Genomic DNA, 27,214 nt, shown 5'->3' with positions numbered 1-27,214 from the left:
ATCCATTCAATATCTTGAATAATTTTTCTATTCATTTTTGTTAATGAAATCTTGTAGTTATTGGCAATGAGATAAGGAGATTATTGTTTTTATGAATCAATCTTGGGGAGTGTTGAAGCATTTGCATGTGACTTACATTTGAATTTATTGGGAGAGTATTGTTGCATCCATTTTTGTATGTGATATTTACTTTGTGTTGCAAAGTATTTGAAGAGGAAAGTTGAGATTTGTAAAAATTTATGAGGTTAGGTAATTTTTATTGGGAGATTTTTAAAATGTTCAACAACACCTATTCAATCCTCTCTCCTCCGTTATTGAGATTCACCTCTCAATTTGTATTAGAGTGAGTTTTTTTAGTAATTTAGTTTTTTTCTTTAACTTTTCTAAGGACAATAAAAAAATTAAATTAAAAAATCTATAAAAATATTATATTTCTTGTCTTGAAAATTTTCAATCCAGGATTGTTTTTTTTTTTTTTGGGACTAAAGCAAATTACCTTTTTCCTTTTTTCCTATTTTTTTGGCTTTTTTTTTTCAACTTATATCTCTTATTAGATATTTTCATTTGAATGAAAAAAACCCAAAATGCCCAAAATGCTTAGCTCTTCTTCTCATAAAGAAAGTGAGAAAAAAACAATTTTTTTTCATCCTAAACTTTCGCCCAAACTTATTCATAAAGTATGTTTATTTTTCTTGAATCTCTTTAAGTATATTTGGTCCTTTTCCATTCAACAGCCCGTTATTCTGGTAACATAAGCTTAAAGCCCTCAGCCTTCCGCAACGAGAAGACTCACCTGCAACAGCCCAAAACCCTAAACTTCCACCTCTGTGAAAGGAGTGCAAATTGAATCTATCAAAGTACACATGCCCAGGTTGCTTTGTGCGCTCCTGTAGTCTTCCTTGTGTAAAAGCTCACAAGCAACACACTGGGGTGTACGGGCAAGAGCCAGCGGACCCAGTTCGTTCCCCTCTCTCAATTTGACTGTAATCTCCTCTTATCTGGTAAATTTTCTCCCAATTTTGTTCTTTATTATCAAATTTCAATACCCATTTGGTTATTCTGAAGGTTTGTCATGAGTGGATTGTGGTCACCATTGAGGAAGTTTACTGTTTTTTTTCTTTTCCTTGAAATTTCGATAAGTTTCAACATTTTCAAGACGTTCAGTAATAGTGTATTGTAATTAGCTTGAGGAATTTTGCTATTTGATGTTCATAGTACAGTGTTTTCTTTTGCTTGTCTGTCCATTCCTTTACAGGTATGTTTTAATTTAATATTTTTTTTATATCTTTTGGCTTCTTTGAAGGTTTTTCTGTGTAGTATTACGCGATTTGTAATTGGCTTGAGGAAGTTGAATGTTTTGTCTTCAAATTTCAAAGTCCGGATACAAATTTAGGGTTTCAAAGTTTTTTCATGGGTTGATTGTTAATTTATGTGAAGAAGGTTGCCACTTTTTCATATCAATGTTATTTAAGAAATTAGTAGTCAAACTAGTTTTTAAACTCAATGAACTATTTTTGGCCCTTATTTTGTTTTTGTTTTTGTTTTTTTTTTTAAATAAATTGAGATTTTTTTTTTCCAGTTCCTAGCATTACCCTTTTCAAATATTTTTGACTAGAGATAAATGCATTACTTGGACGATTGAATGGCAGTTTCATTCAACAGACATTGTTTTACTTGACCACAGGTGAGCTCTCTTACCTATTCTTATCTTCAAGAGAGCTTATATCATAGTCTTCCTACTCTATCAAATTTTATTGTTTCATTGATTCATTTAATGTTATTACATTATAAATGAAACCTGAACCCTCTCATCTGTAATTGAGAACCATCTAAAGCCCTGGCCATGGAATCATAAGTTCAAGTCATTCCATGTAGAGCAGTTGGACTGTCTCAAAATTTTCATTCGTCAATACCCAAAGGTATTTCCTTTTCCTTGCTGATTAATGGTTGTTGACTATAGACACCTGTGGCACCAATTTTAAGCCTTAAAAGGTTTCTTGTTTTTCCATAGAAATATAATTTATTGGATTTGACTAGAGGGATTATTCGGAGTATAGGGGTGGGAAGATTCCTTGATTGGGGAACTGTGGACTCAAGGGGGTCAGCGGGCGGCATAGTGGTGCTTTGGGATAATAGGGTGCTGGAGATGATTGAGCTAGAAAAGGGAGAATGTTCAATTTCCTGCCATTTTAAAAATTGTGAGGATGGCTTTACGTGGACCTTCACAGGGGTTTATGGCCCGACTAAAAGGAGAGAGAGGGAAAATCTATGGAATGAGCTGGGGGCCATCCATGGCCTTTGGAATGGGCCGTGGTGTGTTGCTGGGGATTTTAATGCTATTCTAAGTCCTGAAGAGCGCAGTAGAGGAGGGAGCTTTAATTCAGATATGAGAAGATTTGCAGAAGTTATAGAAGAATTACAATTAAAGGACTTGACTCTGTTTGGGGGTCCTTTCACCTGGAGTGGAGGGGTGAACAACCAGACCATGTCAAGACTAGATAGATTCCTGGTCAATGAGGGGTGGGACTGCCGTTTTAGCCATTCAAGGCAAAGCGTTCTACCGAGACCAGTGTCAGACCATTTTCCAATTCTGTTAGAAGGAGGGGGCTTGAGAAATGGTCCATCCCCTTTCAGATTTGAGAACATGTGGCTTAAGGTGGAGGGGTTTAAAGATTTATTGAAAGCCTGGTGGGAGGGGGATAATTTTAATGGTGCTGCAAGCTATGTTCTGGCTGAAAAATTAAAGGTGGTGAAGACTAAGCTGAAGGAGTGGAACAGAGACGTTTTTGGCAGAGTGGAGTATAGGAAAAATGTTGCTTTGGAACAGATGCAGTTCTGGGATGCAAAGGAGAAGATAAGTCGATTGACGGTGGAAGAGATGGAGGCTAGAAGAGAGGCGAGGGAAGAATACAAAAAATGGGTTCTTTTAGAAGAGGTCACTTGGAGACAAAAATCTAGGGAAGTGTGGTTGAAAGAAGGGGATAGAAATACAAATTTCTTTCACAGGATGGCCAATGCTCACAGGAGAAGAAACAACATGGAACGAATAAGAATTAATGGTGTGTGGAAGTCGGAGGAGAATGGGATGAGTGAAGGGATAGTAAATGCATTTAAAACCCTGCTGTCCAATCCGGGGGATTGGCGCCCTTCTTTGGCTGGACTGCAGTGTGAACAGTTACAGAGACTGGATGCTGATGCTTTAGAGGTGCCGTTCACGGAGGAAGAGGTTCATGACGCGTTAGTAGGTTGTAGTGGGGACAAAGCCCCGGGTCCGGATGGATTTACAATGTCTTTTTGGCAGTTTGCGTGGGATTTTGTGAAGGAAGATGTGATGAGATTTTTCAGGGAGTTTCATGAACATGGTAAATTTGTGAAAAGGCTAAACACTACTTTTTTGGTTTTAATCCCAAAAAAAATGGGGGCTGAGGATTTGAGGGAGTTCAGGCCCATAAGCTTAGTGGGAAGCCTATATAAGTGGTTGGCTAAAGTTTTAGCCAATAGACTTAAAAGAGCGGTTGGAAAGGTGGTTTCTAAGGCTCAAGGGGCTTTTGTAGAGGGAAGACAGATCCTAGATGCGGTGTTAATAGCTAATGAAGCCATTGACTCGATCCTAAAGAACAATGAAAATGGGATCTTGTGTAAACTTGACATAGAGAAGGCATATGACAATGTGGACTGGTCCTTTCTTCTTACAGTAATGCAGAAAATGGGTTTTGGGGAGAAATGGTTAGGGTGGATCAAGTGGTGCATATCCACTGCAAGTTTCTCTGTGTTGATCAATGGAACGCCTAAGGGTTTCTTCCAAAGTTCAAGGGGTCTAAGGCAAGGGGATCCTCTCTCGCCTTATCTCTTCGTGATTGCTATGGAGGTCTTCAGCTCGTTCCTTAATAGGGCTGTGGACAATGGTTATATCTCGGGCTGTCAAGTGAAGGGAAGGAATGAAGGGGGGATTCAGATTTCCCACTTGTTGTTCGCAGATGACACTTTGGTATTTTGCCAAGCCTCCCAAGATCAGCTGACTTACCTAAGTTGGCTGCTAATGTGGTTTGAGGCAGTTTCGGGAATGAGAATTAACCTGGATAAGAGTGAACTTATTCCAGTAGGGAGGGTTGTGGATATTGATGATCTTGCCTTGGACTTTGGATGTAAAGTGGGTAGTCTCCCGTCCACGTATTTGGGTCTTCCTTTGGGCGCTCCGTTCAAGTCAGTGGCAATGTGGGACGGAGTGGAAGAGCGGTTTCGCAAAAGATTGACTATGTGGAAGAGACAATACTTATCCAAGGGAGGAAGAGCAACCTTGATCCGGAGTACTTTGTCAAACCTTCCCATTTACTATATGTCTGTTCTAAGATTACCAAGTTTAGTTAGAAGAAGACTAGAACAAATCCAAAGGGATTTTCTTTGGGGCGGTGGCAGTTTGGAGCGTAAACCACATCTAGTAAGATGGAATGTGGTGTGCTTAAGCAAGAAGAAAGGGGGTTTAGGGATCAAATGCCTTTCCAATCTCAATAAGGCACTCCTTTCTAAATGGAATTGGCGTTTTGCAAACGAGAGAGAGGCTTTGTGGAATCAAGTGATTAGAGGGAAGTATGGGGAAGATAGAGGGGGTTGGCGCACGCGGGAAGTGAGAGAGGCGCATGGCGTGGGGCTTTGGAAAGCGATAAGGATGGACTGGGATTTGGTGGGTGAGCGGATTTCTTTTAGTGTTGGCAATGGGAGGAGGGTGAGCTTTTGGAGGGATAGATGGTGTGGGGATGCCCCTCTGTGCGATTCGTTTCCTTCCATCTATGCCTTATCGATTGAAAAGGAAGCTTGGGTGGCGGATGTTTGGGATCCCTTGGTACAAGGGGGTAGAGGGGGTTGGAACCCTTGTTTTTCAAGAGCCCTAAATGATTGGGAGATGGAGGAGGCGGAATTATTTTTGGGGTGTCTTCATGGGAAGAGAGTCATTGGCGACGAAGATGATAAGGTAGTTTGGACTGAAACAAAGAGTGGTATTTTTTCGGCTAAGTCTCTATACCTTGCTCTAGAAGCGGACTGCCCTAGTTCTTTCCCATCTAGCTGCATTTGGAAGGTGTGGGTACAACCCAAAATCAGCTTTTTTGCGTGGGAGGCCGCATGGGGCAAGGCGCTTACCCTAGATCTTGTTCAGAGAAGAGGATGGTCATTGGCTAATAGATGTTACATGTGTATGGAAAAGGAGGAGACCATAGATCATCTGTTGCTCCACTGCTCCAAAACAAGAGTCTTATGGGAGTTGCTTTTTTCTTTGTTTGGGGTGTCTTGGGTGATGCCGTGTTCAGTTAGAGAGACTTTGCTTAGTTGGCAGACTTCTTCTGTGGGCAAGAAACACAGGAAAGTGTGGAGGGCGGCGCCCTTGCATATTTTTTGGACGGTTTGGAAGGCGAGAAATCGTTTAGCCTTCAAGGATGATGTTATATCAATACAGAGGTTGAAATATTCCTTTTTATGCTCGCTTTGGTCTGAGGCAAAGCTGTTTATAGTAGAATGCCCTCAAACTTTGGTGAATTTTATAGATTGGGTGGGATCATTGTAAGAGGTTGGGCCTTTTGGTGGGTGGGTCTTTATATGTTTTTGGTCTCTTTTGGTGGCGGGTGTATAGGTTTGTATACCTTACATAGACTGTATACCTTGAGTCGCTCTTTAGGCGTCTCTTTTTAAATGAATTTTCTTTACTTATCAAAAAAAATAATTTATTGGATTGTCTTGGCCCTTATGGAGCTGGGGCAACTTGTTTAGGAATCCAACTGTGCCGAACCCAGCTTTATTGTTGGGTTTCATTGACCTAGTGTTGAGGCCATGAGCCAAAATGGCAGCTTAGGTATAGCACATCATCCATGCACTATTTGTTAATTGGATCACTGTTTTTTTATTGTGGTTTATTGTCCGTCCTCTTTGGAGATGGTCCATTTATGCTAGGCTCTGCTGCTGAAATCTTTGAAAAAGAGAGGCTAAGATTTGCTCAACTTGCAACACGCAGTGCATTGATAACCAAAATATTATACTTGTCTCTCTGGTTCTATGGTCCAAATAATGGTTTATGGTGGGTAAAATATTTGGTCACCCAACTGGTCCATAACAAAATACCTGAATTTACATTTTTTTTCCTTGGATTTGGGAAATGAGCATCCTGGGTTGAGACTGAATTGGGTTATTGATGGATGACCTATTTGGGTTTCTGTTTTTCCTTTAATTCTACTGCACCCATGTTACCTATGAAAAGAATTTTCTACTATTCCCACCTGAACTCCAGCCATTACTTGATGTCTACCCAAATATTTTCTCTCTGTAGCATTTCCTTGTATATAACTTTCCTCTCTTTATAGTATTAAAAAAAAAAAAAACCACTATCAAAACATTTTTTTCCCCTTGTGAACAAGAAAAAAATTTATATCTAGAAAAAAATCTAATTCTTCCATGTCGCTGTAGGACCCCAGATTACCATTCCGTGAGTTGGATATAAGAGCTCCAGTAAGACAACAATTAGCCAATTTAGTTATTTTGGAGTACCCTCGGATTCATGTTTTCCTCCCTTCACATAGCTATGATTTCAATGTCATTAAGGATGCCAATCCCTATTGTCATCAACCAGAGCTTAAGGAGTCTGTTGCCATTGATCCCCCAAGTTCAAAAGGCATTTCATTCAGGGAAGAGTAAATAAAAGAATATGGTGGTTCTTCAGATCCTTAGGTTCTAGATCTCATGAAGCATGTGAAATCGACAGAAGCTAATAAGCCACAGTCCAGCCCCCAGAAGAAGGAGCCAGGTGAAAACATGGATTTTGATTTTGATCAAGGCTTGCTTGATGTATACTCTGATATATTTGCTCAAATTAATCCTGATGATTTTCTTGATTGGGAAGGTGACTTTTCCCAGGAAGTGAAATCTGAAGAAAGAATAGATTGGTCAGATCTTGTTAGAGTTTTCCCAGTGGTGGAATTAGAGGAAGGGTAGATTCTTGGGTGCTGAACAATTGAATGCTCATTGATCTGTTCAAGATGACTAAGAACTCGAAACTGAAGGATCATCTTCCTATAATTATCTCTAAACATTATGAAGCAAAGTCCTCAATTCTCTGTTCATGACACATTCCCATTTGGACAGGGCCTAAGGAGGCTGTGAATTGAGTGATTGTAGGCACGACACCTCCATGGCTTTGTGATCAATGGCAATGTTTATGGTTGAAACTGCAGTCTCTGTTGGTTGGGTTTCTCAAGTTCTAAAACAGCCTGGCTTCTTGATCATCATCGGATTTCTTCAGAGGGCACACGCATAGATATCTTGGAGCAACACTTACTGTAAGTTATTTATGGTCTTGTCATTTTGTTTTTCTTCTTCCAGAATCTTGTTACTTCAAACAATTAATATGATTCATTTATACATTAACCAGCTATAGTACCTTGTATCTCTTTTTTGACCCATTGATTTTAGTTTGAACTAGTCCTCACCATGTGGAATCCACCAAACAACCTTATAGGTTTTAACCCAAAAGTCATATGCGGTATCTTGACTTAAAAGAACTGAATTTTCTCATGACCTTAGATTCTAGCAATTTTTCAGTGATCTGACCAGAAGTTGGATTATTTTGTCTAAATCAAGTTCATTTCTAGTACACCAAATCCAATATGAACTAAGGAATGATTTCAACTTTGCAAAAGAGACAAACTCTTCACCTCTATTGTTACTGCATCTCATGTTTTAAATCTTAATTAACCATTCTCATCTCCCTTCTCTTCATTTGATTAGGGAATATTACCCTATAAATACTCTAGATATCTTAGGATCATTTGAATTGGCTTCATAATGGTAAAGACAACTACAACAATTAGGATCTATTTTCGTCCCTCTATGCACAAGCAATGACTTGCTAGATAGGAATACTCTCTTTCCAAATCCAACTAATGACAAAAAAAAGGCCAAACTCCAATTTCTCGAATGTTGTTTAATTGGAACCATATAAAAACATCCTGAAAGAAAGAAGCTTTGCAAAAGGTTCTTTGGCAGAATAGTGTGCTCTATTTTGAACTATGTAGATCGCTTTCAGCAGTTGCTTGGCTAGTTGAATAACTTTTGAGGTTTGAGGTTCAAAGCTTTCTGGCAGTATTCTACCTATAAGTTACATCTTAATCATTAGGAAAGAAGAGCAAAAATAATAACAACAGAGATAAACATGCATGTATAGATGGCGGTGTCCTACACTCCTTAGGTGCCTAGCATGTCTAGGTAAATCCCAAGTCATAACTAGTCCATCCATCCATAACAAGAAGAATCATGAATCTGGGTTTTCTTTGTGTTCACAAGTGTACTGGAATTCATTTCTATCCAATCTACTTTCATAAGGTCCAAATATATTGCCTACCTGTAGTATAAACATATCTTCATGGATTGTGCTTATATGATGTTCAAATGTTCTGTACATATAAGGGTTCTTCTCTTTTTAGAAATAAATTTTAACAAAATCTAATCAAGTAATTAGCTCAGTTGCATGTGAAAGTGCTTGTTGGGTTGTCATATGCATAGCTTTAAGATGTAGGACAAGAAGCCTTGAACACTTTAGAATACTCTGTTGGTTTGCAGGTCTCAGGTGTCCTGTAGGCTCTAGAGCAGCAGTACTCAGGTTTGTTGAATGCCATGCATGCACTGTTACAAGCTACAACAGTACCATTCCTTAGAATTTACAGGTCCTTGGGGCATCTCTGATTCAAGTCTGAAACACATGTCATTGCCTTGCACTCACCAAACACACCGGAAGGGAATATTGACACTGGCACGTTGTATCCATCAACTAGGCTAACATCATAAAAATCTACTATCAAGGGTAAACTCTGCAAGTGTTGCAAGTGGTGCGCCACCTACCACCTGCCCCAGCACATTTTAGCACACCACCACAATCACCAGTGACACAGCTTCCCTTTCCTGAGTTGTCAAATGAACAACTACAGTGGCCCCAAAAATGGCCTGACCACCCTTGTGTGGCATTGATATCTACAGATTTACCTGGTCTTAATTCAAGCCCACCATCCATTAGTTGAGGTTTTCCAGATCCAGGTGTGATCCCCGACCATATAGTTTTCCTGCATCTATTTTGTAATGTGAAAATCATCGCATCAACACTTGAGAAGAATAAAGAACATGATACAACATTACTACTTATATTTAGATGTGTAGATCAACCAAGCGTCACAGGAAATGGAAAGTAATTAGTGTATCTGCTAGTACCAAAGACATAGAAAACCAAGAGAAGGTGAATAGATAACAATGACATTGGAGAGTACTAAATGTAGGTTGTGGAATTTGGTGTCTCAAATAAAAAAAAGGACTAGAGATTTATATAGGGAGGATCAGCAACACACCACCCTTAAAGGGGGGTGAGCTAGTTTTCTAAATTAAGGTGTGGGGGTGAATCTCTATTATGATATGTGTTCTGTTTTTCACAGTGATATAAATAACAGATTACCTATATTCTGTTTTGAGGGTCAAAACTGCCTGAATTTAGTATACCTGATCTAACCAAAGTGGCTAGCCAAGTCTTGTTACTTAGAACAGCAAAAGAAGTCTAGTATTTTCCCTTTAGAAATAGATGTTTAGAGAGGTGATCTGTTGCCATCTGGCACGCCTTTGGTTGTTGGATTTTTAACGTTTGTCTCGGCTTGAATTCAATATTTTTAACCATGCATTTAGCAAAAAATCAGATGTCCTTTATAAATTTAGAATTGTAAGCTTCTAATGCCTGTTGTTTCAAAGAATGTGCAGTTTTAAGTCAAGGTATCTGGGATATAATGTTTTTAGAATGTTTAGGATTTAACGATAAGCCCATCTTGATGAAGTCTTTTTGGTTTGTACAAAAGATTGAATCCCCAACTCCATTGAGGACAAAACCTCATGTGGCATGCTTTTGTCTTTAAGACCAATAGGGAAATAAATGTTGACAAACAATTTAAGTGTAATGGAGTCATCGATTTGATTGGAAGAGCTTTTCAAATTTGTTTTGGTTCTACTCCTTTAGTAAGCATTGTTTGTTCTACTTGAACTGTAATCTTGGCCTCAAATTAAAGAGCTTTACTTATTGTATCGTATAAATCCTTATAACGACCTTTTTTAAACAAAAGGTTGTCTAACTCTAGACAATGAACATTAAAGGTTTCCAAAGTTGGTTTAAATTATTGTCTTTTCCCTGGAACCTTGTGGGAAATGGTGAATCAATAGACTTCTGGAATGACTATCGGTTTCCAACTAGGTGATACGATTCGTGGCCGAGGCTCTGGAGTCCTATAGTCAGCCTTGGCTGATCAGCCAATAACATACAATAAGAAACTATGTCTTGTTATATATAATTCATTCTTAGTCATGGAACAAGTGTTCAGATATAGCTAGAGAGCATTGAAACACTTGGGACAGATGATAATAGCATCCGTTGTAGAATCAAATACCCAGACATATCCCTCAAAAGGGTTACAGTTAACTATGGGATGACATGAATGAGTGAACCATGCTCAAGGACATGCCTGGCTAGAGTGCATATCAACTTAGCCCCATGTCCAACTCCACCAGCCTTCTAATCAAAGCATTGAACAGCAGCAACCGTAGTATGCATCAAACTGGATACCAACAATGTCCCTGGGCAGCCTCTCCTCCTGCCGCCAAATGGGACAAAATTGATGTTTTTTCTTTAGTTTTTGTTCAAAATCCACTTGTTCTTTTGAGGAAACCAAGAACACCTGTAGCGGAACTCATTAGGATCATTGCATTTCTCACAGTCTTTCATGCTAGCATAGAGATTGATTGCTACTGCAGTTTCTTCAGGCATATTGAATCAACTAATTATACAATTTTGCAGTGTTTCTCCTTGTCACAGGTCAAGTAAGGTACAGTCTAAGTGTTTCTTTCACAACTGCTTGCAAGTAGGGAAGGTTTGAGATATCTGGTTCTGGTGGCAAGTTTAGGAAGTCAAATCAATTTTATTACTGTAATTGATGTATTTTAGGAAGGTTCACACATTCTTTTCTGTTTTAGGGATCAGTTCCTATTTTCCATCTACCACATATCTTTGTAGAGATCATGAATGCATCAGGATAGTTAATGAACTTGGCTATTGCCCATTGCATGCTTCCTGCTGAGGTGTCAGTGCCTGCATTACATAGATCCTGGCACAATGATAGTAGTGTAACTCAAGCTAGTGTAATTCAGTAGTGTCTCAAGTTGGAAAATCTGGGGAACATTTAGGATCTATTTTTGTTCCTTTTTACTCAAGAAATCCTTCCCGGAGCTGAATATGCTCTTTTAAAAAATGCAAACCCCAATTTCTTGAATGTTGTTGTTAGTAAAAGCATAGGAAACCGTCCTGAGAGAAAGAAGCTTAGAAAAGGGTTCTTTGGAAGAATATGGTGCATAACTTTGATACTTCAACTGGAAAGCTTGCTCTGTTTTGAACTGTGTAGATCACTTTCAGCAGTTGAATAACTTTTGAAGTTTGAGGTTCTGAGCTTTCCAACGGTATTCTAATAATAAGTTACATCTTAATCCATAGGAAAGTAGAGCAAAATCAGTAACAAAGATAAGAAGTCTGCATGTATGGACGGTGGTGTCCTAAACTTCTTAGGTGCCTATTTTATAATATTTGTCTATTCTATAATAGTTATGATTAACAAACCTTCAAATTTCAAATCACAAACTATCTTACTATTTTGAATATTAGATTCTTAAGTGAGACTTTCAAATCTCAAATCACAAGCTTTTTTCAAATCCATACTTATTTGGAAATAGTTTCAAAATTATCATATTCTAATAAATATTTTATGAAAAAGACAGTTTTTTTTTTATATTTTTGATAAAAAAATCCCTTATTTAAGACGTTCCTTTATCTATTTCCACAGCAGGACGTCAACAATGGTGGCTGGCGACCGACAACAAAGATGGGAATCCTACCAAAGCCCAAATCCAACGGTGGAAACAATTGAAGGCTGCAGCATAGTTGCCAAAGCCAAATAACCATGTTAAGACAAGACATTCTATCGTAAACCTTAATTAATATAAAGTAAAAGAATGAAAGAGGATTTTGAAAAAGTCAAATAATAATGATATGAGAGATTAGTTTAATGCTTAAGCGTAACCCAAGAAGGAGAGTATTTAGAAAATATATGCAAGAGATCCGTCATGAATTGCACAATTCATAAATCTTAATTCTCATTTTAGGGTTTGACTGCAGGAGAAATAGAACTAAAATTTTTGCAATTCTCTTTTCAAATTTCCAATCACTCCTCTTATCTATCACAATTCAATTTCTGTATTCCCAAACAATGAAAAATCTAAAAAAGACTAAAACTGATTAACACCACAAAAATCAATTGAGGAATGTATAGGTTGAGCAACTTTTGGGAAGTTACATTATGGATCCTATGGACATCATATACTTTATTATGGAACTAATATAACAAAAACAATAAAGAACTACGAAGGAAAGATGAAAAAAGTTTTAAAAAAATAAAATTATTTTCTTGATTTTATTATAAAAAAATATCTAATTAAATTAAATATAATTAAAAATAGTTGAAAATTTATATATTTTAAAATTATTTAATCGCTATAAAGATTGTAAAATTAGCTTAAAATAACATAAGAAAATAATTTATTAATTTTAAATCTTTTTTCTTTTCTTTTTCTATTTTTTTCCTTACATTTTTTTCTCAAATTTCTCAAGTTTCAAGAAAAAGTTAAACCAAAAATCATTTAATCGGGCTGCCCATGTCCATGCACATGGGAAGACATCCCTTCTTGGCTTGGGCTTGTGTTAACTTATTTATTTGTTTTATTTTAACCTATGATTTATTGGTTAAATTAAATTATATTGGTTTTTTTTTCAAAACTATATATATATATATATATATATATATATATATTAAAAAATAGAACACAATAAAAATCATTAAATTTAAAAAATACTAAAATTTCCTTTTGCTTAATGTTAAAATTGCTATTTTAAAAAGACAAACTTCAGTGTAAACTTATAAATTATGTTCATATTAAAATCTCATTTTGAAAAGATGTTTTTACCTAAAATAAGAAAAGAATAAAATATCAAAGATGATATATATCATTTTTTTAAATAAAAAAAGATTTTAAAATGTCATATTTTTATAAATAATTTAAAAAATAAGATTATCTAAATCAAAATTCCAAATTACCCATTGTTGATTTTTCAACAAAATATTAGCAATATGTTAATTTTCTTTGGGTGAAAAAATTGAAAAGAAAATATTGTTCTATGCAAAAGAAAAATAATAAAGTCAAATCAATTTTTATTTAGAAATTTATGATATTTATTAAATCGTTATTTAAGTTTTAAAATTATTTATTAAAATTACTAGACTTGGTAGCAAATTCAATGCATTAATTTTTGCTTAATTTGAAGTTTATTTATCTAGTGAAAAAATTAATAAAATTATGATTGTATGTAGAAAAAAATAGGAAAGTCATTCAAAATGAGCTTAGGTTTGTGACTTTCTAGTGTTAATTTGATAGATTTTGAGTTCCATGACTTTCTAATATTAATTGAACCATTTTTTAGTTTCAAATTATTTTTGAAAATTAATATTTTTTTTGCATCGATTGTTACTTGATTTGGAATCTACTTGCTTAACATATATATATTTTTAAAATAAGTCAAAAGAAATTCATAAAAACATATAATTTTTAAAAAAAATCATATTTTAAGGGGGTTTTTTTATTGGTATTGGTTAGTGAGAAGAGAATAAAAAAAGAAAAAAAAAAATCATGTTTTACTTTATTTACTTTTTGTTGTTAACCTTTCTTAAATAGAAAAAAATAGTCTTCAAGTTATAACAAAAAAATTTTAATTAATCATAATTGTAAATAAAACTCAAGAAATCCTAAATATGTAGAAATAAAAAATATATATTTAACTTGTACACCATAACTTCGTATTGATTTGGACCCACCTATAATATAGAAATATACTTTTAAAAATCATCACCAATTAACTGATGTCTCATATACATTTTCAAATTCCATTATTTGCATCATAATCTCATTTATTTATATTTTTATACTTTGATTTAATTTGTTTATACCCTAATTTTATGACCTATATTTCAACATACATATTCAATTGTCCACATTTGGAGTTCAATAGGTACCACTACAATTCTTTATAACAATAACAAATTACTTTAAAGTTATAACAATAAATTTTCAACAAATCATAACTTTAAACAAAACTCAAGAAATCCTAAATATATAGAAATAGAAAATATATATTTAACATGTACATCATAACTTCATATTGGTTTACACCTACCTAGAGTAGGAAAATGTACTTTTAAAAATTATTACCAATTAAGTGGTGCCCTATGTACATTTTCAATTTTCATAATTTATACCATAATCTCAAAAGTGGTTAATTATTTTAGTTTAAACCATTTGATAAACATTTTTAATTACTATTAGTATTTTTTTATCATGTTAGATAAGTACTATATTTCACATATATTTCAGCTAATTAGAATAAGGACAGATTAGACTTAATTTTAATATCAATATACTAAATTTCTTGGATGGTATATTTATATGTTATCTCTTCTAAATAGTTTGTCACACTTAATAAAATAATGAGTATAAAATGTTTATGGTTCGATGTAGGGATAATTTTAATTTCCGTTTTGCTGTATTTGGAATTGAGAAATCTGGACAGAAAAGCAAAGAATTGATGTGAAATCATCAAAGAGAAAAGATTTGAAAGGGCTTAGGAGGAAGAAATTTAAGTTTTCAATTCCTTAAAAAAAATTTGGTGGAATTTCATGGGATTTTAATTTCATTACATTGAGCCACAATTTCATCTTTTCCACCGTTACCCTTATCTTATTTAATTCCATGGATTTTTATTATTTTTTAGTTAGAATGTTCTCAGGAAAAAAATATATCAAATATGCATGATTTTTTTTTCTTCTCAATTTAACGTGATTTGCATGAAATGAAAGGAGAGAGAGAAAAAAAAAATAAATAAAAAGAATTTTGCTAAGATGAATCATTCTTCTTCTTGAGTGAATTCTGGAATTTTCTTCTCAATTACTTTTATTTTAATTTTATAATTGATGGTTGAATAATAAAGGAATTTAAAGAAAAAAATGTAATTAATACATTCTTTAAATTTTTAAATAATATAAGTAAAATTTTCATTTTTAAGAAGAGTAAGAAGTTCACAATACTTATATCCCCTTTATTTTTGTTAAATTAATTTACTATTTTTATAATTTTAAATAAATGATGGGTTTCTTTTTTTACTTTTTGTCAAAAATAATTTGTTTTCAAATTTTACATGATTTATTTTTCTATTTGTACATAACTTATTATACATTTTTTACTAAATAAAAAAAAACTGAATTAATTAAAGAAAAACAAACAACAAACGGCATGATTTACCGTGTGATTAAAATAAGAAAAAAAATATATTTCTTTTTTTGTCCCTTCATAGGGAAAGAATTTCTTTCGCCTCAATTCTTTTTTATACCAACTTTTTCATTAATTGAAATCCATTCATTTCATTTTAAAGCTTATTAATTGGATTATTTTCCTTTTGGGTTTAGTCCCAAATATGATTTTACGTTCCAATAATTAATTGTATTATTAAGTTTTATATTGAAATAGTATATTATGGCCTATTTTGAAAATTATTTTTGAGTTTTATTTATTCTTTAAAATAGATAGTAGTTTTTAAAGTCAAAAACAAATTTAATAATTTTTTTTATAGAAAATAGTATTTTGAAAATATGTTTTAAATTTTTAAATAAAAAATAAATTTGAGGTGTTTTTAATTATTTTTATGAAATATTATATACCATAATTAAAAATATGACGAATTCTCTATAAAAAAAAATTGTATTATAGATATATATATATATATATATGAGTAAATGCATAAGTTGAAATTTTTATTTTCATATTTGAGTTCTCAAATAATTTTGTTTATGAAAATAAATGAGAAATTAAAAAAAAAACTATTATATAAAAACGATTTGAGAACTATAATGTTAAATGGCTGTTATATTTTTCTTCTTAATTTTTTTTTTCATATATAAAATTCTCATGTAGTTTACATCATTTAAAAGAATTTATCTTATATCAATCGGGGAATGAAATATTTATCGACTTATATTTTATCTCATTAAAATATGAGTTTTTTCATCTCTTAAGCATTACAGAATTGTAGAGCGTTAGGTAATTTAAATAGAACTTTAATTTTTAATATTATTAAACATTAGATTGTTTATTTTTTTAATATTTTATTTTTATTGAATATTAAAAAGTAAAGAAAAATCAACATATTACTTTTTTTATTTAGAAAGATTCAAAATATTTTAGTATTTTTTATTCAGCAAAAAATTTATAGCAAGTTATAAAAAAAATTATAAAAACAAACAACATAAATTCTAAAAGCAAATTGTTTTCAACAAAAAACTAAAAAAAACAAACATCATCTAAGTCTTAATCCCCTTCATCCTTCTAGGAAGTAGGAACAAGTGAGCTCAATGTTAATAATTTCATCTATCAATATATGCTTTTAGCACGTGGAACCTAGTCCAATTAAAAATGATGGTGGTTAAATAAAAGAAAAAATTTGAAAAATAAATAGTTTTTAGACTTTATTTATTTATCATTAAACACTAAAATTTAATATTTAATTTTTAGTTTATCAACCACTACTTTTAGCATATTCTAACATTTTGTTTTTATTTTGTACTTCAATTGTCTTGTGAATAAAAAGAAAATGTTCAATAATACAATATTATAAAGGCATATTTGATATATGAAAATGAGGCATAAAATTGAACATTTTATTCCGATTCTTATTTATATGTGAATATGAATGAATTTAATGATTTTAATTTGTGTTTCAATACACTTACAAATGTAAGATTACTTAGATTAGAATGATTGTTTATTTTCATACCAATGTTTGGTAACAATCAAAACGAGAATGAAAAAAAAGAAATAAATAGATAACAATACTCTCACACATAATTTTAAATATTTTTTTATTTAAAAAATATATATTTTGAGAGTTTTTTTTTTTGTTAAATAATAGAATTAAAAAAAAATCATATCTTGTTATTGTTTCCAACTTTAAAACTTAATAATAAAATTCAATAACAAATTTATATTTATCAAAAACATTTTAAACTATGAAATCTTTTCTTGGATATATTTGTATTTATTTATTTTTTTTGTAAATTTTATTATGAATGTATCTTTATTTTCAAGAAGTAAAATTAAATGACACAATTAAAGATGCTAAAAATGAAAGAGAAGTATATCTCAACTTACATCAATTAAGAGGAGATATAATGAGCAAATGAAGAATAAAAAAATGATTAATGATTAATGATAAAAATAAATAATGTATAAATTAGTATTATGTGTTAATGGTTTACATTGTTAGAGTGTGGTAGAGATTTTCATTTTTTTTTTATATAAATATATTTCATGGTAGTGTAGAGATTTATTTGAATAAGAGTTTTTAAATTTTATGGATTTCTTTTTTTTTGAGTGACCTTTTTCTATATATATATATATATTTGGTTTTTTTTTTCTATGATATTCTGTTGTCTCGGTGATTCAAAAGAAATAAAAACTATTTATCCCACATCACTTCAAAACTAAAAATATTATATATATTTAATAAAACTTTGATTTTATTCAAGGAAGTGTAAGGATTGGAGAATGAAAAGTGATATGAAGATTTCCAAAACAGGTAACGGAACGGGGGTTCCATTCACACAATGTAATATTGATTCCGAAAATGTGAGCAAAGACAATGTAATATGTAATATTGGAATCAATTTGTAAAGTTGGAGTCCATTCACACAATGTAAAGTGCGTCATATATGTGAGGTTGGATTCAATATGCGAATACTCGAAATATACGAGCAGAGGTTGGTACGAGCAGAGGTTGGAGTCCATTCACACAATGGAAAGTGCAGAGGTTGGTACGAGCAGATGTTGGAGTCCATTCACACAATGTAAAGTTGTAAAGTGCAGAGGTTGGTACGAGCAGAGGGAGCAGGATTGTTGGATTCAATATGCGAATAGTCATCAAGTCAGATTCAATATTGCAGAATCAATATCAACTCATCTCATCTCTCGCAGAATCGAAGGCAGGCAGGCAAGAGAAGCAGAACTGAAGCAAGGCAGAGCATGGCGAGGTATGCCTTACCTTACTTTCTTGTATTTAGCATTGTCACCTCTACTTCCAGCTTTGTCTGTGTTCCCTTTAGATACCTTAGTATCCATTTCAAAGCCTCCCAATGGGTCTTCCCCGGGTTTCCCATGAACCTCTACTAACCAAACTCACAACATAGGCCAAATCGCCATAAACTTCTCCTCTTCATCAGTACTTGGAGACTGAGATGATGTTAGCTTAAAATGATGCACCATGGGTGTAGAAACTGGTTTAGCATCTTTCATCCCAAATCTGATCATTCTCAAATTTGATATAAACACAACCATCGAACTTACTCCTAGTGAAACCAATATGCAGCATATACTCATCAAAACGCTTGTAGTTGTACCACTGTCTAGGATATAAAGACTTTCTTAATAAGCATACCTTGTTTTTGTCCTTCACAAACCCCTCAGGTTGTTGCATATAAACTGTCTCTCCCAGTTCATCATGTAGGAATGCTGTTTTGACATCTAGCTGCTCCAATTCCATGTTTCTATCAGAAACCAAAGCTAAGATCATCCTGATTGAAGAATGCTTCACCACAGAACTTTTCAGTATCGAACTTCGCAGATCCCATTTCTTGAACCGCTCTGATACCACTTGTTGCAATTTTTGGTCTTCCAGATCAGTTTTTCTTTGATAGATCTTGTTCAAGAAAGCTTCTCTTTATCAAACCAAAAATTTATTGCATTTCGCTCCGTATTTTCTATCTGATTTTCCTGACACTTTCTCTCTTTACACAAAAAAAAAAAAAAAAAAAAAATTGCTCTCAGAATTACATGAAGAAAATTTAAACAGCATAGGATCACATGTTGACATTTAAGCATGCATTGAACGGCAAAAACGGAAACGTTCACCTTGGTTAATTCCGTGAAAGACCATTTCTTGCTCTTTTCTGGTATTCAGGAAGCTCCTCCAGTGCTTGATGGTGCGAGAATTACGGGTTAATGAGCTCTTCCCTTCTACACCCAGATTCAGTCCAAAACGAGAGTGCGTGCTCTCTTTCAGCCAAAGGAGGAAGGAGCAGGGAGCCAGTCAGCCAGTTGGAGAGCCCTCTCTTTTCTTTCATATATATATATATCACACACATTATTTGGACCACCACTTGACTTAATGGGCTAGTCAAGTGAATTAGGGTGAGCCCATAAAAAAATCAAGCAACAATATGTGTCCAGTCCCATTATGGACCACAATGGAAAAATAAATAACACTGATTTATGACATTATTAAATTGATTATGTAAGTCCACACATAAAAATTCCAACAATCTCCCACTTGGACTACATAATCAAACATTACAACATACACATAATCATAAATCAATGTCCCATAAAATCTCATCAGAAATAAATAATCAAAAGCAATCATATATGCTTCATTGCTTGATTCATAGGGAAATGTACAATAATAGCAATACTTTCAACAATAACATAGTATTACAATACCAAAAAATGGCTCCCACTAACTTAATACAACCTAGGCTTCCAATAACCCCATTTGAGATACATGTTCCTGAAACGCAATTATGGGTAAGCCTTTTGTCAATGGATCCGCCAACATACTTTTTGTGGACATGTGTTCAATATCAATAAGAGACTCTGCCACTTTCTCCTTAATAAAATAAAACTTTACATCAATATGTTTGGAGCGAGAAATACTCCTAGTGTTCTTGGAGAAAGCAACAGCTGCAGAATTATCACAAAATAATTTCAGCGGTCTAGAAATGGAGTCAACAACTCCCAAAGCTGAAATAAAATTCCGTATCCACATAGCATGACAACAAGCCTCATAACATGCCACATACTTTGCCTCCATAGTTGAGGATGCTGTAAGTGTCTGCTTGACACTTTTCCAAGATACAGCTCCTCCTGCCATCATAAAAATATAGCCCGTAGTGGATTTCTTATCATCTATGCAGCCAGCAAAATCAGCATCACAAAACCCAACTACATCAAGTAAGTTGGTGCGCTAATATTTCAACATTAAGTCCTTAGTTCCTTGCAAATACCTAAGGACCTTCTTAGCTGCTTTCCAATGTTGACTCCCAGGATTGCTCAAGTACCTTCCCAACATGCCCACAACAAAAGCAATATCAGGGCGTGTACATACTTGAGCATACATAAGGCTGCCCACCACAGATGAATAAGGAATGGTCTTCATTTCCTCTCTCTCATCATCATTTTGAGGACACTGAGCCTTTGAAAATTTATCACCCTTCACAATTGGCGCTTTATTAGATTTACAATTGTGCATATTGAACCTCTTCAATATCTTTTCAATATAGGCTCTTTGAGACAATTTAAGCACTCCATTAGCCCTATCACGAAGAATCTTTATGCCCAAGACATAAGAAGCCTCACCAAGATCCTTCATGTCAAAATGGGTTAACAACATGTGCTTTGTCTCAATCAACAAGTCAGGATCATTTGATGCGAGTAGTATATCATCAACATATAAAACAAGAAATATGTAACTACTCCCACTGACCCTCAAATATATGCATCTGTCAACTGTATTATCTTTAAAGCCATTTTGGGTGATAATCTTATCAAACTTCAAATACCACTAGATCTTTCATCAACAGAGCTCACATCTTCAAAATATACAACCCTGTCTAACTCAATGATCCTGGTGGTATGAGATGGACAATAAAATCTGGAACCCCTTGATCCAATGCAATAACCATCAAAGAAACCACTGATGGTTTTAGGATCAAGTTTCTTTGACTGTGGATTATATGGCCTAACCTCAGCCTTACATCCCCAAACATGGAAATGATGAAGGCTTGGTTTCTTCCCTGCATAACAATGTGTATGTTATAAAATTAACTTGCATAAATATTTTAGTTGGAATATACTTTTTACTTCTCTGCAAATGCAAATAGTATACTTTTAATGAAGATGAGAACATCATATGATAGACTAAATTAATAGGACACTCACTTACAATATGATTGTTGGGTTCAAACTTCAAATGAATATATTATTTGTTATTATGATAACATAAGTCAATTTTATTTTATTTTTTCAAATAATTATCAAGTAAATGTATCGTTTCCAAAATTTATCACTTACTAAGTTTCATCTATTGGGTTTCACTTATTTTTCTTTTTATTATTTAATTATATTTCACCCATTTTCAATTTTTGTAAGAGACAAACATTATACTAACACAAACATTTTAAAAAAAAAATAAAAATTGCACAACTTATGACCCAAGGAAAGTGAGTAGGCGTTGGAGCAATTCCAAAGGCCCACTAGGGCAAGTTAAGATGGTTTGGGCTAGCATGGTCCGTTTACATGCCTATTTTTTTTTATTATAGGCCCACTTAGCTGTATCTCCCAAGAAGTGAAACACAAACTGGCCCAAATGAATTTTCCTACTCAATCCACTTCCTACAATTCTGTAAAAAAAAAGACTCAATTTTTCATTACTTAATTTACATCCTCATTGAAAAAATGATTAAAAATGAGAATAAAAACATAATCAAGTTATGGCACAAAAGATTTTTTTTTTTTAAATTCTATTTAAACCTTAAAATTTTTGAAAATAAGTAAAACAAAAAGGTGAGTTACAAACTAAGCACACCAAAAGTAAATCTAAAAGTGGGATTGTTGGCTAGGGACAATAATCTAAACACGTATGCTTATCAATTGTTGAATCTATAGAATCTGTAATCTCCCTATGCATTATGAATTATAGTCAATAATTTGAATTTTTTGTCCTGTTGGTGGCAGAGTTGATTCTTCTGCATGACATCAGCCAAAAGGGATTATGAGACATGTACAAGCTTTCGAAAGACAAAAATCTTAAGAAACATAACCTCTTAAGAGAATTTAAAAATAAGCAATATTAAAAATGTTTAACCTTCCACAATGCCATCATACTCATAATCTCATTGTCCACAGATTATATGTTGTCAAACTCAAATATTATATTTGGTTGATAGGATAAAATATGCATATTTTATGATATTATTTTTAATAAAATATCATATTTAATGAACATAGTATTCTTTGAGATATGTTATATTATGTTATATAATATATAAAAATATTTTTTTATATTGAATAATACATATAATAATATTATTTTATAATAAATTTTATACAATTTTTTTAGTTTTAAAATTTTAAATTAATTTTTTTAACTAAAATTTTTTATTTTATAAAATAAGTAATATAAAAAATATGAAAAGAATAAATTTATGATACATGTGATATATATATGAAAACCATTATAGGGTTTTTTTATTCTCTAAAATAGAAAATAGATTTTAAGTCCAAAACAAATTTGATAAACATTTTACAAAAAATAGTTTTCTAAAAAAATGTTTTGAAAGCAAGTTATTTTTTAGAATAAATTTGAGGTTTTTAGTAATTTTTTGTAAAATGTTATGAACAACAATTAAAAATATGAAAAATATTTTTTAAAACTTTTGTAATACATGTAAATAAATAAAAGATAAGATGAGAAAATTATTTTCATATTCTGAGCTGTCAAATAATTTTATTCCTAAAAATAATTGAAAAGCATTTTTAAAATCTGCTATAAAAAAACTATTTGAGAGATGTTTTTCAAAATATTATTAGACAAGTCTAGTATTGTCCTTAGCATATTTTTACTTATATAAAAAATAAATTTTTAGTGGTTGGAAATTATTATAAGTTTAAAATATGAGTATATTTTCTTTTTACTCGATTTAAAATAATTTATCCCACATCAATGGGAACAAAATATTTTTCCATTTAATATTTTATCTCATGGTGAGATGTGTTTTTACTTTTCTTAAGCATTACAAAATTGTAGTGGGGCTTAAAATAAATCTCATTTCCCACCATTCCTCAAAGAATCAAATGGGCTAGTGTTAATGACTTCATCCACCATGGTTAGATTATTGATATCTTGATGGGAGAAGTTGTTTTTAATGTTGTTTTGATTGTAGAACATTGTATTTTATTATTTTGTAAATTTTATCATCACTCATATATTTATTTTTTATTTTAAAATTAAATAAAAAATTAAAATTCTTAGAAAATACGAAAAGAAAGTATTTCACAACTTATATTAATTAAACATCTTTATTTTTTATTCTAAAATGAAAAAAACAAAATTAAAGTTGTGAAGAAAAAATTGCATTCCAACTTATATTAAGAGTGCGTTTGATAGTGATTTTAGAAAGTGTTTCTAGTTTTTCTAACACTTGAAAATTTTTATCTTTCATATATTAAAGATACTAGAAACACTTCTTAAAATTACCATCAAACACACTCTAATTAAGGAACAATATACTATGCAAATAAAAAATATGAAAAATAATTAAAGTTTAAATAAATCACTTAATAAATAGTAGTATGGGTCGATGGTTTCATTATTAGACTATAATAAGGATTTTCTTTTCTTTTTTCTTTTTAAATGCATTTCATGGTGGTGTAGAATTTTTTTTTGTACAAGGGTTTGTAAATTGTAATATAGATTATATATATATAGAGTTATGTTTTGTCCTAAATTCCGACTTCCAAGTTCCCTAGCATTATATAAAAATTCCTAAAATCACCTACTTCCTAAGTTTCCTAATATTATATAAAAAGCCATAAATTCACCTATTAGGAAAATGCTATTTGGTGAACTACCATCACCATGACCTTAACCTCGTGCAAAAGTATTGAGTGGTTACTAATAGTAAAAAATAAATAATAAAAACAAAATATATTCATTATTATTATTATTATTTTGTACTTTTACCATCCATTGTTCACATATTAGCATATGGTCGAAAAAATGATAAAAGATTATCTGTCATATAATTTTAAGTGAAATGATCAAAATATTTAAAGAAAAAATTAATAATTGATGAAGAATTTTTGGTAAATTTATAAACTTGTAATAAATATTGATAAATGATAAACAAAATAGTTTTTAAAGTGGTTGCAGTAGTTAAACATAATATCTTATTATGATTTTCCACCTTCAAAACTTAATAATAAAATTTGAAAACAAGTTTCTATCTCTTTAAAACTTTTGAAATGTGAAATCTTTTCTTGGACATCTTTATATATACATTTGTGAATTTTATCTTTATTTTCTATTTATAAAATTAAAACGTTAAAAATAAAAGAGAAGTATATCCCAATTTACATCAATTAAGAGAAGATATATTAAGCAAATGAAAAAAAATGAATGATAAAATAAATCACTTATTAGTTAGTATTTAATGATTTACATGATTAGATTGTAGTAAGGAATTTTATTTTTATTTTTGTTTATAAGAGTTTTTAAATTGTAATATAATTTTTTTTTTTTTGAGTTAGCTTTCTTTTTTGATATATAGATTTTTTTTTGTCTTTGATATTGTGTTATCTGTATTTTTAAAAGAAATAAAAATTATTTATCCCACATCGCTTCAAAACTAAAAATATTATATATATTTATTAAAACTTTGATACCCTTAAAAAATGCAAGCACAACCAATAAAAAAACACACACTTAAACACTTTGACGAGAGGGACTATTCCGTAAAAACACTAGACTCAAAACATCGGTCAGGTAAAAACAAAATATGGAGAGAGACTATTTCGTAAAAAGACTAGACTCGGGGGAGAGGGACTATTCCGAGCAAAACTGCTTATGTAGACTTGAGGACCAACTATTCAATCTCTTCGCTTATAAATTCGCTCCGTCTTCCCAACCACACACTGCATTCCCCTCCCTCCCCTCCTTTCAGGCTTCACGATATGTAGTCTTTACTCATGTCTTGTTATTTTATGGTTGCCCAATCATGCCATACACATGATTCCTACTTTTTTCCCCATCATTTTCTTGTATCAAAAGCCCCAACTGTAGGGACTTCCCATTGAGCTAACACGCGGCGACCTACCTTAACCTCTCAAGCAATCCTTCTATGAACATGTGGCACCCCTTCGCCTCTATCCGGACGTGCTCCATTAGTTAGGAACTCATAATCCGAATCCATCCAATCCGGGTTTAACAGTCAATGGACAGTTGTCTTATGCTCTTCCAAGACTGCATGATGCGCTCTAAGTAGGGTCCCTGACCATACTCCACGGGCAATTATTCTCCTTCCATCAAAGGCATGCTCAATTGGACATTCATATGTCCTTTCAGGTGACCTGCCACATTCTGCACTGCGCTGCCTGCAGAATGAAGTGACAAATGAGCCGCCTTGTTGCCCCACTAGCAATCTCTATCAACAGCCTAAAGAGTGATGATTGGGTTGCCACCCTATGAGCCGTTATCATGACTGTAAAAGTCAAAGGACCCCTCCAGCCTAAACGTGGCAAAAATCCAGACTCTATAAAAGTTTTCTCATAACTCAATAAAAGGGGAGGTAAGACAACTACTTCAGAAAAACTCCCAAGATGAGAGATTATATAGAACTGTCAATCTAACTAGAGCTTCGGAGGGTGTGTCTAGATAACCTGTTCGGACATCTTTTGCAGGAGAGTGGAAGGAAGCATCACTCTTAGTTGATCGAGCGTCAACATCAGAGAGATACAGTAATCCCAACGGGTCGCGACATCAACATTGGCGTTGTCTGTGGGAACTTCATTTACGAAGATGTCCATACTCTTAAGAAGTCGTTCATTAGCCATGGGTGATGAAAGTTATTTTGACTGGCGTGAAACCATGGAAAGACGACAGCAAGAAAGTGAGCGGCAAGTACAAGCCCTACTCCAAGAAACAAAGAGACTCACGGAAGAAAACGATGTGTTGAGAATCCAAGTTTCATTATCAGGGCCTCCTCGTGACCAGCGACCGAGAGGCCAAGGGAAAAACTCCAAACATAACCAGGAGGCCACATATCCTGGAAATGCGGAACCCCCCCCCCCCCCCTAATGTGCGCGGTGTATGGCCTAACGAAGGTCCTTTACCTACGTATCGCGCACCGCAAGACGAATGACCCTTACTGATTGCCAAGCTTAGAACAAGTCATATTGTTGTCGGCTTGACAATCGGACTAAAGGTGTCATGATAATCCACACTAGGTCGCTAATGAAAACCTTTGGCAACTAATCTGGCTTTGTACCTGTCAATAGAGCCATCAGGAAGTCGTTTAATACGAAAAACTCACTTACATCCAACAATTCTGCATAGAAATAGATGGAACAAGCTCCCAAGTTCCATTCCGAACAAGAGCATCAAATTCATCATTCATAGCTTGTCTCCATTTGGGATCTGTTAGGGCTTGGTTAACAATATGAGGCTCAATGTCTAATGGTTGAGAAAGGACAACAGTGAGATTCATCTTGGTTAGGGGTTTATGAATGTTGTTTTTGGCTCTAGTGGTCATGGGATGGGTATTTTGATGGGTGGGTGGAGTTGTGGTTAAAGCATAAGAGGTCTCAGAATTGTGTGGTTCTGGTGGTAAATGGTCGATTAGTGAGGAGGGGCAGTCGACAGGTTGGGCATTTTGGGATGGATGTTGAAACGAGGAATCCCTTTGTGGAGGCATATTGAGTGAGCCATTTGAAATGGTTAGAGCTTGGACTGAAGGAAGCTAGGTGGAAATGATCTCTAGGGTGGGACAAGCTATATGAGATTGATGAGTGGTAAAGGGAAAAGAGTTTTCAAGAAATTTGACATGACGAGAAATATATGTTTTAGAAGTGGATAGATCAAGACAGATGTAGGCACTTTGTGTTGAAGAGTAACTAAGAAAAACACAAGGAGTGGAACGAGAGTCAAGTTTATGTTGAAAATAAGAACGAATCCATGGATAACATAAGAAACTGAACACCCGAAGTTTAGTGTAGTTAGGTGGAGACTCAAAGAGTTTGTCAAAAGGAGATGAGAGATGTAGTGTAAGGAGAAGATAAATGCATTACTTGACGATTGAATGTCGATTTCATAATTATAGTTTCTCTGTAGGTATTGGTTTTGTCATCATATCGAATCCATTCTCATCAGTATGGATTTTCTCAAGGCAACACAATTTCA

General features: G+C 33.0%; 1 pseudogene; it reads right to left on the bottom strand.

Moving 5' to 3' along the window:
* Positions 1 to 8,471: 8,471 nt before the first annotated feature.
* LOC132255180 (pathogenesis-related thaumatin-like protein 3.5) lies at positions 8,472 to 25,869 on the bottom strand (annotated as a pseudogene).
* Positions 25,870 to 27,214: the final 1,345 nt, after the last annotated feature.

Source organism: Vitis vinifera, chromosome 15, assembly GCF_030704535.1.
Source record: "Vitis vinifera cultivar Pinot Noir 40024 chromosome 15, ASM3070453v1".
NCBI classification, from domain to species: domain Eukaryota; kingdom Viridiplantae; phylum Streptophyta; class Magnoliopsida; order Vitales; family Vitaceae; genus Vitis; species Vitis vinifera.
Note: the sequence above shows the minus strand (reverse complement) of the source record. Positions and strands in the feature narration are given on the sequence as shown.